Genomic DNA, 14,714 nt, shown 5'->3' with positions numbered 1-14,714 from the left:
GGATCAGGACCAGAACACTGGTCCCTTCTCTCAGTACTGTCTGCCTTCTGTTTGAAGACTATGAAAAGGGAAAGCACTTTGGGCTAGATTCTCTTCTCACACTGATGTAAATCAAGAGTCACACTAGTGTTAAACTGGTATAAGTGGGAGGAGAATCAGGCCCATTTTCTTGTTTGTTTAAGATAAAGCATCAAAGCAGTTGGCCAAAACTGGCAATAACAGGCCAAACTACAGGCCTCAGCTACGCCCATGCTACTCCAGTCCCATCATCAAAGGCAGATTTGATCCCATTTGCTGTAGGGAATCAGGACACCCAGTTCAAATATAAACCACACAATCTGATCTGTGTGGCATCATCTGGGGGAAATTGGCCCCAGCTGTAGAAGCTAAATCCATGCCAAATAATCACGGTGGATATTGGAGAAAACCTAAATAAACAGAAACAGACGCCTGTTCAATATATGGACAGAAACTCACCTTATTAAACAAATCTGTGTGACCCAAGGCCCTAAGCGCTGACTAACTGCTCAGTAGGGAGGGAGAGACCTGCAGGGGACGCTGGGTCAGAGGAAAGGACCTAGTTTATCTGTTTTATTTATGCTGGACTGTTTTGGTTTGGAGAAATAAACCCATCCTGAAGAAAGGAGCTGACATTCTGCTGCTATTAGGAGATTTATTTGATTCTCTGGCTTGTGAGTTGGCCCACCAGTTTCTGTGTGGAGGAAATGCCATGGATTAAATCTCGGATTTCATATGTGCTAAGCCTGTGCCTACCACTTAGCTACGTCCCCAGCCACTCCACTCCATATGAACCAGTGGCTGGGCAGCAATAGAGCACAGATCACACTTACTCCTAATATAAAAGGTAATAATTGGAGATATACCAACCTCCTAGAACTAGAAGGGACCTTGAAAGGTCATTGAGTCCAGCCCCCTGCCTTCACTAGCAGGACCAATTTTTGCCCCAGATCCCCAAGTGGCCCCCTCAAGGATTGAACTCACAACTCTGGATTTAGCAGGCCAATGCTCAAACCACTGAGCTATCCCTCCCCCACTTTTGTCACAAAGTTTTAACTGTCGATTCCTAGATGTTTAGGGCTTAGGAAAGGATGGCTGCTTGTGCAAACAATAAATAAAACTTCAGAAGTTTTTAATCCAATAGGAAATATAGAACTGATTCTCTGGAACCCATGCTCCAGAACCCATGATCTAGCACAGTGGTCACCAACCGGTCGATCGTGATCGACTGATCAATACTAGAGGATCTCCCAGTCAATTGTGAGCTCTGGTGGTGTAGTGGGGCTGCCGCTAAGGCAGGCTCCCTCCCTGGCCCGGCCCCACGCCACTCCTGGAAGCAGCCAATGCGGCCCCACAGCCCCGATAGGGGCAGGGGTCTCCCTCTGTGCGCTGCTCCTGCCTGCACGCATCGCCCCTGCAGCTCCCATTGGCTGGGAATGGGGAGGTGTGGCCAATGGGAGCTGCAGGGCAGTGCTTGCAGAGAGGGGCAGTGCGTGGAGCCACATGCCCCCCGACTCCCCTACCCAGGGGCTGCAGGGGCACGTTGGCCCCTTCTGGGAGCAGCATCGGGCCGGGGTAGGCAGGGAGCCTGCCTTAGTGAGTGAGGGTGGGGGAGAATGAGTGATGGAGCGGGGGGTTATAGAGTGAGTGGAGTGGGGCTTTGGGGAAGGGCGGGCCCTCAGGGACGGGGCGGGGTAGATCCTGGGTTGCCCATAAAAATTCAAAAAGTGATCTTGGGCATAAAAAGGTTGGAGACCACTTGTCTTGCAAGATGAGCCCATTGTGGGTGGAAACAGGTGAAGGACTTAAAAACTGTCCCTGAAAAGACTCTATGGTACACTGCAAGGGCTACCTCTGATACAAGGGGGATTGGGTAGAGAGAGCTGCTCTGGTTAGAGAAGGTAAGAGGGAGGCTGAGGACAGGATATAAACTGATTACTCCTGAAGGAATTCTGCACCACTGCGTGTGCACAGAATGCATGTCCCACGCAGGTTTCTTTGCTTCCATGCAGAAAAATGACTTTCTGACAGCGAAGCTAAGGGAAGCTGCAAGAGCAGTCACATGCCCCTCCCCAGCAGTGTGGGCCCGTCGTTTTGGGCACCCAGAGCAGTTGGCAGAGAAGTAAATCACTGCAGTGGGACGGGGCTGGAGATGCACCTGCTTGTCCAGGTCTGACCCATCTCCCATCCACCTGGAACCCAGACCCCCGCAGCCAAGCCTCACTCCCCGGACCCAGAACCCCACAAACAATCCCTCACACCTGAACCCCCACCCCACCGAGCCCCTCCTCCAGCACCTGGCCCTCCCCAGTCCCACTCCAGCCAGTGGCTCCTACCTGCAGCGGGCTCAGCTGCTAGTTCTGGCTGGGCTCGGGGTGGGGAAGGAGCACGCTTCCCCTGCATGGAGCGGCCATGGCCAGGTCAGACCCACCCCTAGAAACCTACCCCGGCTCCGCACTTGCCCACACTTCCTGCCCCCATCAGTCCTCAGCCGCAGGACGAGGGGTCACTGTACGGGAAGCTGCTCCTCTGTCTGCCCAACCCCCGGGCATCTGCATCCCCCCATACCCAGATCCCCACACCAAGCCCCAAGCCTCCCACCTCTGGACCTCCATCCCTGCACCCAGACCACCCGCTACTGAGTCCCTCCCCCTTGCATCCGGACCCCACAGACCACCACCCACTCAGCCCCCCATACTAGAACCCCTATACTGACGAGCACCACCCCCTATGCACCTGGACCACTTACAAGCCCCCACACCCAAACCCCAACCCCACTGAGCCCCAACCAGCTGCATTTAGACCCCCATCCCACCAAGTCCCACTCCCCCAGGACCCAGACCCCCCTGCTGAGCCCCAACCACCTTCAACTGGACCCCCCTGCAGAGTCCCATTGCCCCTGCACCTGGAACCCGCCCCCAATGAGCCTCTGTGCATCCACATCCCCCTGCACCCAGACCCCCACACTGCACCACCCACACCCAGATTGCCCCACACAGAACCCTCTCACACCACACCTGGATCCCCCACACTAAGCCACTCCACACTTGGATCCTGCCGGGCTGAGCCTGCCTGCCCACACCTGATGCACCTGGTGTGGCGCTACTAACCCTGGTGAGTTGCTTCACTGCCTACTCCTGAGGGAATTCTGCATCAAAAAAATAAAATTCTGTACACAATGTTTTAAAATTCTGCAAAAATCTGCACCTTTTATTTGTCAATAAATAAATGTGGAGGTTCCAGCATGGCAGTGGGGAGCACAGGCAACCAGCTGCATATAGGTGGGAGATCAGTGCAGCCCTCCCCATCCCCACCTCCAACCCCAGACACAGGCCTCTGAGGCAGGCCCAGCCCTTGCCCTGTGTCAGGGTTGGGTGCAACCTCACTGGCGGGTCTGTGTTCCAGGACGGGGGATGGAGTCAAAAGAGTTGCTCTGGTCAGAGACGGTAAGTGGGAGGCTGGGGACAGGATACTGGCCAGCATATAAACTCATTTCTCCTGAAGGAATTCTGCACCACTTTGAGTGCACAGAATTCATGTCCCGCGCAGATTTCTTTGCTTCCATGCAGAAAAATGACTTTCTGACAGCGAAGCTAAGGGAAGCTGCAAGAGCAGCCACACGCCCCCGCCCCAAAAGCACAGGCCCGTCATTTTGGGTGCCCAGAGCAGCCGGCAGAGATCTCCCAGCTCCGTGAAGCCAGTGCTCCCCACTGGCATGCTGGAGCTTCCACATTTATTTATTGACATATAACATTTGCAGAATTTTACAGTATTGTGTGCAGAATTTTTAAGTTTTTGGTGCAGAATTCCCTCAGGAGTAACTAATTAAGCAAGAGCTCAAGAGACAGCTTGTGAGTGTGGAGATTTTTTAAAGACATTTATTGGGTGGATGGGGATTTTTTAAAAAAGCTTTATACAGCTCAAAGAATGCATTCATCTCTAACGACAAGAGCTAAAGCCAAAGCAACTGGGCTGGTCTATTTCTAAACATTATCTCTTTGCTATTGGAAAATCTGGGACCAGGCCTAGTGCAAAAACATTATCAGCTGCCACAGAATAGGGAGGCTACTGTACATGAACAGCTAAGGCTGAGCCCCAAACTAAGCAAACACTGTATAGCAGCGACACACAGATCAGCTAACAGCGAAAAGGAATCAGAAACAGAGACGTTTATAGCAGAGGAACAAAAATGGGACAAATTTAGCAAACAGATAGACCCAATGAAAGTTCATGGAGCTGCATGGGTGTAACTGAGAACACAACAGAAAGTTTATCACTGCTTCCTGCTTTGCCTGGATGTTAATATCTGCTAAGGAGTTGATTTGTATATAGGCAAATGCCTGCAGCAAAACACAGGGAGACTTGCATAGTTCTGGCCCCTGGGCAGTGCTGGGTTTACAATGGCGCCAGTGGCACCACGAAGCTGGGCCCATCCTCAGAAGGGACCCCGGCCTGCTTTGCTTGCACTGCACCCTGAGACCCCACCAGCCCGCAGGCTCCCCCTTGCTCCTTTCGGCCTGCCAGCCAGCCGGCAGAGGGCTCCTCTTCACCCCCTGACCCCACCCGCCAGCTCCTCTCTGCCCCCTGGCCAGACCCCAGTGTACCTCCAGCTCAGGGCAGTCTCTGCTTCCCATCACCTGTGGGGCCTCGCCTGCCGCCCCAGAGCTGAGCCACCTGGACTGGTGCAGAAGCCTGGCCAGTCTCAGCCAGTTGTGGGAGGGAGACAGTATGTGGGGGTTCGCTGGGCCCCTCCAGGCAGGGCCGGCTCTAGCTTTTCTGCCGCCCCAGGCAGAAAAGAAGAGCGCCGCCCCCCCCGAGCGGCGCTGACCGCAGCCCGAGCCCCCGCCCCCCCGAGCAGCGCAGCGCCGCCCTAGGCCCCCCCCCGGGAGGCGGCCCGCAGCTGGCTACCGGTTCGTCTGGAGGGTGGGGGGTGGCCGCTGCCCGCAGGAGAGCAGCGTGAACAAGCTGAGGAGCGGCCCCTCCTCTGCAGGGCTGCGCTACCAGCTCCGCCTGGGGGGGGCCCTTACTGCGGAAGAGCGGCGGGAGCTGGTAGCGCGGCCCTTCCCCGGCTGCAGAGAAGGGGCCGCTTCTCGGAGTGCACCGGCGGGGACAAGCGGAGGAGAAGCGGCCCCTCCTCTGCAGCCGGGGCAGGGCCGCGCTACCAGCTCCGCCTGGGGTGGGGGGGGGTTGCTTACCGTGGAAAGGCGGGAGCCGGTAGCGCAGCCCTGCCCGGGCTGCAGAGAAGGGGCCGCTTCTTGGTGTGCACCCGCGGGGACAAGCCGAGGAGCGGCCTGTCCTCTGCAGCCGGGGAAGAGCTCCCGCCACTCTTCCGGTAAGCGGGCACATACACGCCCGTCATTTCGCCGCCCCCTAAATTTCGCCGCCCTAGGCACCTGCTTGTTTAGCTGGTGCCTAGAGCCGCCCCTGCCTCCAGGCAAGTGGGTCCTGAGGGAGCCTGTCCGGGACAGGCCCTGGCCTGGCTGATCGCACCACTCCCGAGGGGCCGGAGTGATTCCCCACCCCAGGACCAGCGCTGGTTGTGGCTGGCAGCTCAGCCCGGCAGACAGAGTCGCCTCCCAGCAGGGCCGGTGAGTGCGGCCTGGAGGCAGACTTTGGGGGAGAGGGCATGGGGTGGAGGATGCTGGGCTGTGAGGGGGCAGAGAAGATCTCTGTGTGTTGGGGAACTAGGGAATGGGGGTTCTGTGTGGGGGGCTGGGCAGTTGTGGTGGGGCTGTGGGCAGGGGGGCGCTGAGCAGGGGTGGAGTTGGCCAGGGCGCTGTGCATTTGTGGCAGGACCTGGGGTGTGTGTGATGGGCATAGCGGGTCTGGGGGGGCTCTGGTCTTAAGGAATCGTGGAGGGGGGTGTTCTGGTTTTGGCAAGGGGGGGATGTGTGGCATGGCATGGCCGGCCCCTGAGGGGAAGGGGCATGCTGGCAGCACAGGACCAGGCAGGCCACTGTGCATCTGGCAACTGCCCGTTTGTAAATAGTGCCCTCACACTGGGCTTGGCGGAGCAGGGCCGGCCCTGCCATACCATGTCCCTGTCCAGCCCCTCGCTCCAGGGACCGACTCCCCCACACCATGCTCCATTACCCCCATGGAGGGCCCAAAGAGCCAGGCCCAAGAAAGGTTAATCCAGCCCTGGCCCCGGGACATCAGTTCAAACAGATAATCTGCTTTAAATGTAAACCCTAACTTTTTACAGATTAACGCTCATGTGTAGACAAGCCCTTAGTCTCCAAACACCCCTGTGCACCAGGCTTTATTATCCCTTCTTTTCAGGTGGCTAACCTCAGGAACAGAAAAGTTAAGTGATTCAGTACGATCACACAGCACATCAGTGTCAGGGTTGGAAATGGAAACCAGTCGTCACCTAATGTAGCTGCCAGACAACATTCTTCTCCCTATTAATTAGCTGACAGTACTATGTGGTATTCAGTGACTGAGTTATTCTCACACACTGTAATTGACTCAATGAATCAGATCTGTTTACTGCCAGGAAATGTAAATGAGAGGTTTATCCACATGCTAATAGCTAGCCACCGTATTTGCATACAGAACTGTCTGTCAAGGTAGAGCTCACCGTTCTCTATCCAGCTGCCTTTCAGTTTAAACTCTCCAAGATCTGTCAGGCACACTGTCAAGAGCAGATACCAGACACTATCCAACCACAAAGCCACAGCATCAGCTAGGACATCTGCAGTGAGAGAGCCTGCATATCACAACAAACACAACGTGCTGGGCACAACAAGCCTCAACATTATTCTGTTTGTTTAACAGGGTAAAACAGGGTAATGTCGTTTCTTTCAGCTGCACTGCAGGTGATTAACAATTAAGGGCTAAAAGCTGAAATGATTATGACTTCTGCAACCAACTCAGCCTAGAATTCAACAAATCTTCCTTCACAGAGAAGGTCCAGGGTTGTAAAACGCTGCTCCTCATTGTGGGATCATCTAAGATGTACACACGTTTTACAAGAAACTGGTGCATACATTTTAAGCATATTATAAGATTCCCTCTATAATCCATTCATCTAGATTTTTATGTCATGCTCAGCACCACGGTATGGGAGACCTGTTTAGGCTGCCTTTAGAATCCCTTCGTTCTATTTTTAGGCTACACCCACCTACCACGCCTGCCCCCAGAGGTGAAAGTAAGCTGGTACGCCCTGCTGCGCCGTACCGGGGCGGATCAGCTTCCCCTGGCGGCAATTTAAAGGGCCTGGGGCTCCCAGCAGAGGCTGAAGCCCCAGGCCCTTTAAATTGCCGCCAGAGCCCTGCCACTGCTACCCCAGGGCTCGGGCAGGCTCCGGGGATGATTTAAAGGGCCCTGGGCGGTAGCTGCGGCTGGAGCCCCGGGCCCTTTAAGTTGTAACCACAGCCCTGCTGCCGGAGCTCTGGGGAAGCGGCAGCGGGGCTCCGGCAGTGATTTAAGGGGCCTGAGGCTCCAGCCGCTGCTACAGGGGTGGTAGCGGCAGCCGGAGCCCTGGGCCCTTTAAATCACTACCCGGGCCGCGGGGCTTGGGTGGCGATTTAAAGGGCCCGGGGCTCCCACTGCCGCTACCCTCCGGGGCCCTTTAAATCGCCACCCTAGCCCCGCTGCTGGAGCCCTGGGGTAGTGGCGGTGGGGCTCTGGCGGTGATTTAAAAGGCCAGGGGCTCCTGGCTGCTGCTACTGCAGCGGAGCCCTGGGACCTTTAAAGCTCCACCAGAGCCCGGGGTCCTGGGATAGGGGCAGCAGCAGGGAGCCCCCTCTGATGGTGATTTAAAGTGCCTGGGGTTCCATTGCAGTAGCGGCAGTTGGAGCCCCGGGCCCTTTTAATCACCCCTGGGGCTCCCAACTGCCTCTGCAGCTGGTAACTCCAGGAGTGATTTAAAGGGCCCGGGGCTCTCAGCTGCTGCTACCACAGCCCCAGCCCCTTTAAATCCTGATTTAAAGCGCCCTGGAATTTAAAGGCCCCGCCTCTTCCAGTAGAGGCCACGCCTCTTCTGGTTGAGGCCCCGCCCCTCCTAAGGACTCTGAAGTACCGGTAAGTCCTTTAAGTTACTTTCATCCCTGACTGCCCCTTACACCTAGCCTCTGAATTTGGCCCTAAAACATGACACATGTGGCCTGTCACAATCCACGCAGAGCGTGTGCCATGGAGAATAGGGACAATATCTTGCCAGCAGACTGCCCAGCAGGCAAATAGCCCAAGATACGCAACAGGCTGATTTAAAATGCAAAGCTGGGCAGGTCTGCATTTGATAATGAGTGTTTATCAAAGTCTCTCAAGTTTTATCAATAGACTTATCAGTCAGGTGGTTTTGTTTTCACAGTGACTTGAGCCTTGCAGAATACATTCCCATCAGCAAATATTTTCAGAGACAAAGACATCTGGCTGTGGAGCCAAAATTCCTGAAAAACTACAGCCAATCAGGGGGGAGAAGTGGTCATTTCAATGGACCGGTTGTTGGGTGGATAGTTTTGGCATGCCACTCCTCTCTTTGCATCCCTCCACTGGCTCCCTTGTCTGGATCACAGCAAACATGAGCTACTTCTCTTCATGATTAAGGCCCTTCACAGCCTAAACCCACCCTACCTCTCAGCTCTTGTTCAGTACTGAAAGGTCAACTACTGCCTCTGAATCCCTCATGCTACCCTCCGTCGCCCACTTGTTAAATTTCCAATCAAGCACCTTGTGCTTTCTCCTCTGCTGCCCCACATGCTTGAGAGGAGCTCCCTGTAAACATCTGTAAAACTAATGCATGATCCGCCTTCAAAACCCTCCTTTAAGCTCTCCTTTTCCGTAAAGCCTACAAAGATCTTGACAACAGTTAAGCTGTTGGTAAGCTGAGTCCACTGTGCATCATGCAGACCAATATTATCTCACTGTTTCCTTGTACTCCCTCATCTGTCTGTCAGTATCTATCTGTTTGACGTCTCTTGTGTTATACAATACTTGCACTGTAAGCTTGTTTTGTTCTGTTTGTGTACAGTGCCTAGCACAGTAGAGTCCTAGTACATGACTGGGGCTACTAAGCAATATAAGGGGGGGAAGGATAGCTCAGTGGTTTGAGCATTGGCCCCCTAAACCCAGGGTTATGAGTTCAATTCTCAAGGGGGCCATTTAGGGATCTAGGGCAAAATCAGTACTTGGTCCCACTAGTAAAGGCAGGGGAGTGGACTCCATGACCTTTCAGGGTCCCTTCTAGCTCTATGAGATAGGTATATCTCCATAATAATAATTATGTTGATTTCATTGCCCTAAGCATTTCATTCATTGACTGGCAAAGAGTAAGCTTGGCACCATATCACACCCTTTCCTTTCTTTCTACAGTAAATTTAGCTGGGTTGATGCATCGGAGATTCAAACGTTGCATCCGCTTGGTAAAACCAGTAACCCTGGTTTGTAACCCCTTTAACTTTTCAAAAGGGTTTTAAAGGCAACGCCTAAACTCCCATAATAACTCAGTCATGAATGGCTTTCTGATAAACACTGATCATACAGTCCATCAATGGAACAGTTTTTGCACTAATCATGCACTATGCCCAAACTATATAAAAACACATCCTTTAGACAGCTGGAAGTTGAAGTCAGCAAAGTTCAGTTGGAAATGAGGCATTTTTTTAAACAGTGGGGGTAATTAGCTGTTAGAACAGATCCCCCAGGGATGTGGTGGATTTGCCATCCTTTGGAATCTTTAAATCGGGATTGGATGTTCTTCTAACGGGTACACTCTATTTTAACCACAAGTTATTGAGCTAGATGAGAAATCACTGGGCGAAATTCTTTGGCCTGTGCTATGCAGGAGGTCAGGCTAGTTGATTATAATGGTCCCTTCTGGCCTTAAAATCTATCACTTCTAATGGCTGGTATAAACTGACTTCACTGGAGCTATCCTGATTTACGCCAGCTAAGAATCTGGTCCCTTGTGTGTTATTGCTATTGGAATCAATGGCAACTGAAGAGACTCAGGAACTTCGAAAATTAGGACACTTATATTTAGGCAGCCACATTTTCACCAAATTTTGCGCTAAATCTTCTGCAAACCCATATGGAGAAATGCTGTAGAAATTAACAGGGACTAAACAGAAACCAAGGAAAATAACAAGGTTCTCTAGAATTACTCTGCATACCTATAGAATTTGAAAAGGAATGAGATCTTTTCAGTAGGTTTTAAACCATGCATGGGATTCAGTAGCCAGTCTAAAGGATGGCTCAAACATTCTATCGGAAAGTTATCATTTTGTATTCAATTGCATAGGGCTTTTCAATAAGGGTAAGTAGGGATAATACTTATCTACTACAGAAGGGTGTTGAGAGGATTAATGAGTAATACTACTCTGGACTTGTAGAACACCTTCCAATTAAAGACTGTAAAATGCCTTACAGACCTGAATCCTCACAATGCCCCTGTTATTATTCCTATTTTATAGAAGACGGAACTGAGACGTGGAGAGGTTAATGCCTTGTCTATACTCAAAGAGTTGCTCTGGTTAAAGAAAATTGATTTAAATTTGATCTAGTTAAACTGGTGCAAATTCCTATGGTAGATGCACTTAAAATGTTTTAAGCTGTGCTTAAATCAGTTTAGCTTGCATCAGTAAGTTACTTTTTAAATCGAATCCATTAAACTGATGTTCTAGAGCGGTGAAAAATTAAAATGTTTCAGCAAAAATTTGAAAGCTAAAATTGTTAAGCCAAAATTAAAAATTTTCAATCAATGCCCAATTTGATTTGAAAATGCTGCCATGATGGCTCATGGGAGTTATAGTTCATGTGCTCCATGCCCCAGTTTTCTTTTATGAGCTGGGCTCCCTACCTGGACTACATTTCCCATCTGGCTGAGCCACTGCAGTGTATGATGGGAGTCCCTGGTCATGTTGTATCATGGGAGATGTAGTCCAGCTGGGGAATCCAACCCATAGAGGAGAATGGGGGAACAAGGTACCTGAACTACAACTCCCATGAGGCACTGAAGTGGCATTTCTTGATCAACATTTTTCAGCCAAAAAATTTTAGTTTTGGGGTGTTTACAAAAAGCCATTTTCCACAAAAAGCAGACATTTTTGGTGAAAAATATCATTTACTCAGAAAACAATTTCAATGTCAAGTTTTCAACCAGCCCTAGTTTAGACAAGGCCGTACTGAATTAATCTAAACTAAGTTAAGCAGGAACTACGCTGGTTTAAATGAGTCTAGATCAGAGATTTCCTCCATCTTAACTAGATGCATTAAAATTAATTTTAGTTAAAGCACTGCAACTTTTAGTATAAGGGCTACATGATTTGGCCATGGTTTAATGACAGGACAGAATCAGAGCTGGCAATAGGACAAATCTGTCCTGAGGCCTTCACCTGAGGAACATACTACCTCCTCCATTAATTAACGCAGTGCAGTTTGCAACGTGCTTTGACAATGGAAAGCGCGAGGTATTGTTCTGACTGGCTATTTGCCAGCTTCCCAAAGCAGACATTTCCTCTTGGCCATCTGTTAATCCTGTCATTTGAACAACCTGTTATCGAGAGACCAGCCTAATCTCTCCCTTTTCCATTGAAAGCTGGGACCTGATGTTTGGCGGGTTTTTTGTTCCCAGACAGAAATCCTTCTCGTAAGCAGAAGCCTGTGGGAGAAGATAAGTGACGGCAACAATACAGGCTCCACACTGCCGCTGTCATTGAATGACAAGTAACACAACACAGAGTAACAGATCTATAGGCCTGACCTCTCTGGAGTGAATAAAGCACACAGGGGGCTCCTGGCCGACCTGGCAACTTCCAAAGTGCACAAACAAGCCGCCCCCATGCTGTGTGTTGTATGTGGAGTAGTGGAGTACTGGAGCAGTGTGGAAGCCTGGATACACCATATTGGCCCTACATCTGCGTTCCATCTCTAAGGTATGAACAAGGAGTCCTGCTCTGTCTGTTATATCTAATGCAGGCTGCACATCAAGGGGCCAGACTGTGAAAGCCCTGTGGATGGGTGCCCTCGCAGGGCAGGGAGGGTGCAGAGACCCTTCCTTCTCATCACATCCCCACCCCTGTGCTGGGTTCAAGACCAGTGACTGCTCCCACCTAGTGCTCCCAGGACACAAGCCACCCCAATGGGGGCAGGCAACATGGCTCTGCCACTCCAAATCGACCAGTGGACCAGACATGCTGCAAAGGAGTACAAAGGATGCACTATCCTAAGAAATGATGCAGCAGGCCTGCTCCATCTGTGCACTCCCTGAAGCGCTGAACCGTTCCCTACTTCTGCCAGAATCACATGGCTTCGGACCAACCCAACTGCAGGGCAGTTTACCACTGGCCCCAAGTGCAGGGGGCTTGAGACAGCCAGGGCCGGCTCCAGACCCCAGCGCGCCAAGCGCGCGCTTGGGGCGGCATTTTGCCGGCAGGGCGGCAGCCGGCTCCGGCGGACCTCCCGCAGGCATGCCAGCGGATGCTCCACCGGAGCCGCGGGACCAGCGGAACCTCCGCAGGCACGTCTGCAAGAGGTCCCCCGGAGCCGCAGGACCGGCGACCGCCAGAGCGCGCCCCGCGACGCGACGCCCTGCTTGGGGCGGCGGGATTCCTAGAGCCGCCCCTGGAGACAGCACAGCAAAAGCTGTGATGAGGCTAGGATGTGCCTGGTGTCAGGGCTCATCGGGGTCACCACAGATCAATGTAGCACAGACCAGTCTCAGATAGGGACGATGATTCAGAGGAGGGTGTAAAACCTTATAATGCACTGGCCCGGGAGGGGTTGAAACAGCCCTGGGAAAGGGCTGCCCCTGGGAGCCAATAGGTTGGGCTGATTGAGGAAGCAGCCACAGCTGGGGCCACTCCCCAATCAGGCCACAGCTGGCCCTATAAAAGGCCAGTGAGCCAGGCGCTGACAGAGTCTCTCTCTAGTTGTGGAGAGAGACGGGCCTGGGTGCCTGAGAACTGAGCAGGGTACTTAGAGTGGAGCAGGACTGGGTGAAGGCCAGAGGAGCTGGGGAGCTCCAGCCTGGAAAACCCACAAGCTGCAGGTCTTGCTAAAGGCCAGGAAGGGTAGTGGGGTTGCAGAGGTGCAGCCCAGGGCAGGCAGAGGCAGCAGGTCCAAACTCCCCTTGCCAATGATGAGTGGTTTATACACTGCAGTCCGCCCCAGGGAGTGGGGGCTAGATGATGACTGGCAGTAGCCACTGAGGCAAGGTGGGGATAAGGGGTTGGGGGTTCCCCTGGGTGGGGAGACCCAGAATGTGGGTTACTGCTGGGTCAGAACCCTGACATAGAGGGGTACCGAGATCTGGGAAGAACATGGGGGCCAGTGGCAGGTGAGACATCAGCAAACAGAGGGCGCTCTGGAGCTGGAGAGCTAATTCCCAGGATGACCAGCAGGAGGCGCCACACCAGTGAGTCGTCACCTTTCTACATGCGCCTAAACCTGAAACACTAATTCCTGAGGAAACAAATCTGGTTGAAGGGAAGGATGGCCTTGTGGGGCTAAGCTCACACCTGGAGGTTTGACCACCAGGGCAGTCCCCCTGCTTCTGACACAGGCTTCCTCTGGCACTTGGGCCAAGTCACTCACATTCAGATTTTTTGCAGCTCCACAGCTGGCCTGGGGTTTGGAAGGTAGAGGTCAGCTCCTGGATCTCCCACACTTACAGGGCCCAAAAACTTGAGCTTTATATGAGTGGAGTGAACTTACCCTTTCTGGGCAAATAGCTGAACTCAGTCCTGTCACTCCAGCCCAGCGTTTACTTTTAATCCTAAACAAACTACTCACTGCCATCCACTATGCTCAAATGCTGCATCCAGTTCTGACACCCACCATTCCAGAAGGATGTTGATAAATTGGAGCGGGTTCAGAGAAGAGCCACGAGAATGATTAAAAGATTAGAAAACCTGCCTTACAATGCCAGACTCCCTGCGCTCAGTCTATTTAGCTTACCAGAGAGAAGGTTAAGGGGTTACTTAAACACATTCTATAAGAATTTACCTGGGGAACAAATATTTAATAATGGGCTCTTCAGTCTAGCAGAGAAAGGTATAACACGATCCACTGGCTGGAAGCTGAAGCTAGACAAATTCAGACTGGACATAAACCACACAATTTTAACGGTAGAGAAATTGATCATTGGAACAACCTATCAAGGGTCAAAGTGGAGTCCCCACCACAGACAATTTTTTAAATCAAGATTGGATGGTTTTCTACAAGATATGGTCAAGGAATTATTCTGGGAAGACTCTATAGCCTGTGTTATACAGGAGGTCAGACTAGATCAGTGGTTCTCAAACTGTGGTTTGGGACCCCAAAGTGGGTCATGACCCCATTTTAATGGGGTCGCCAGGGGCAGCATTAGACTTGCTGGGACCCAGGGCTGAAGCTGAAGCCTGAGCTCCACCTGCACCTGGGGCAATGGGGCTCGGACTACAGCCCTCTTTCCCCCCACCCAGGGCAGCAGAGCTCAGGCTCTGACCCCCCTCTTCCCCAGGGGTCATGTAGTAATTTTATTGTCAGAAGGGGGGTTGTGGTGCAATGAAGTTTGAGACCCCCCTGGACTAGATGATCACAATGGTTCCTTCAGGCCTTGAAATCGATGAATTTATTATGCTAGCTACTAACCAAGAGGAGTCTCTGCCAGTTCATTATATGAAGGGGGGATGGTGGTAACTAGACATACAGTCCCATAGGGTCATGGGTGTTTCTCTCCATTCCAGGAACAGGCTGCAGGGAGCTTTCTA

General features: G+C 52.2%; 1 protein-coding gene and 1 long non-coding RNA gene across 3 annotated transcripts in view; one reads left to right on the top strand and one right to left on the bottom strand.

Moving 5' to 3' along the window:
- The window catches only part of LOC123364601, a 62,854-nt gene that overhangs the window by 2,901 nt on the left and 45,239 nt on the right, over window positions 1–14,714 (top strand). For both annotated transcript variants that reach the window (XR_006577177.1, XR_006577176.1), the window contains exon 3: window positions 11,597–11,897. This is a non-coding gene — a long non-coding RNA (uncharacterized LOC123364601). The remainder of the gene's footprint in view (window positions 1–11,596; window positions 11,898–14,714) is intronic.
- PLCD1 (phospholipase C delta 1) overlaps window positions 1–14,714 on the bottom strand; it is a 90,397-nt gene that overhangs the window by 54,276 nt on the left and 21,407 nt on the right. The gene's annotated exons all lie outside the window — the stretch shown is intronic.

The sequence above is a fragment of the Mauremys mutica genome, chromosome 2, assembly GCF_020497125.1.
Source record: "Mauremys mutica isolate MM-2020 ecotype Southern chromosome 2, ASM2049712v1, whole genome shotgun sequence".
NCBI lineage: Eukaryota > Metazoa > Chordata > Testudines > Geoemydidae > Mauremys > Mauremys mutica.
This window is presented reverse-complemented; position numbering and strand designations above follow the sequence as displayed.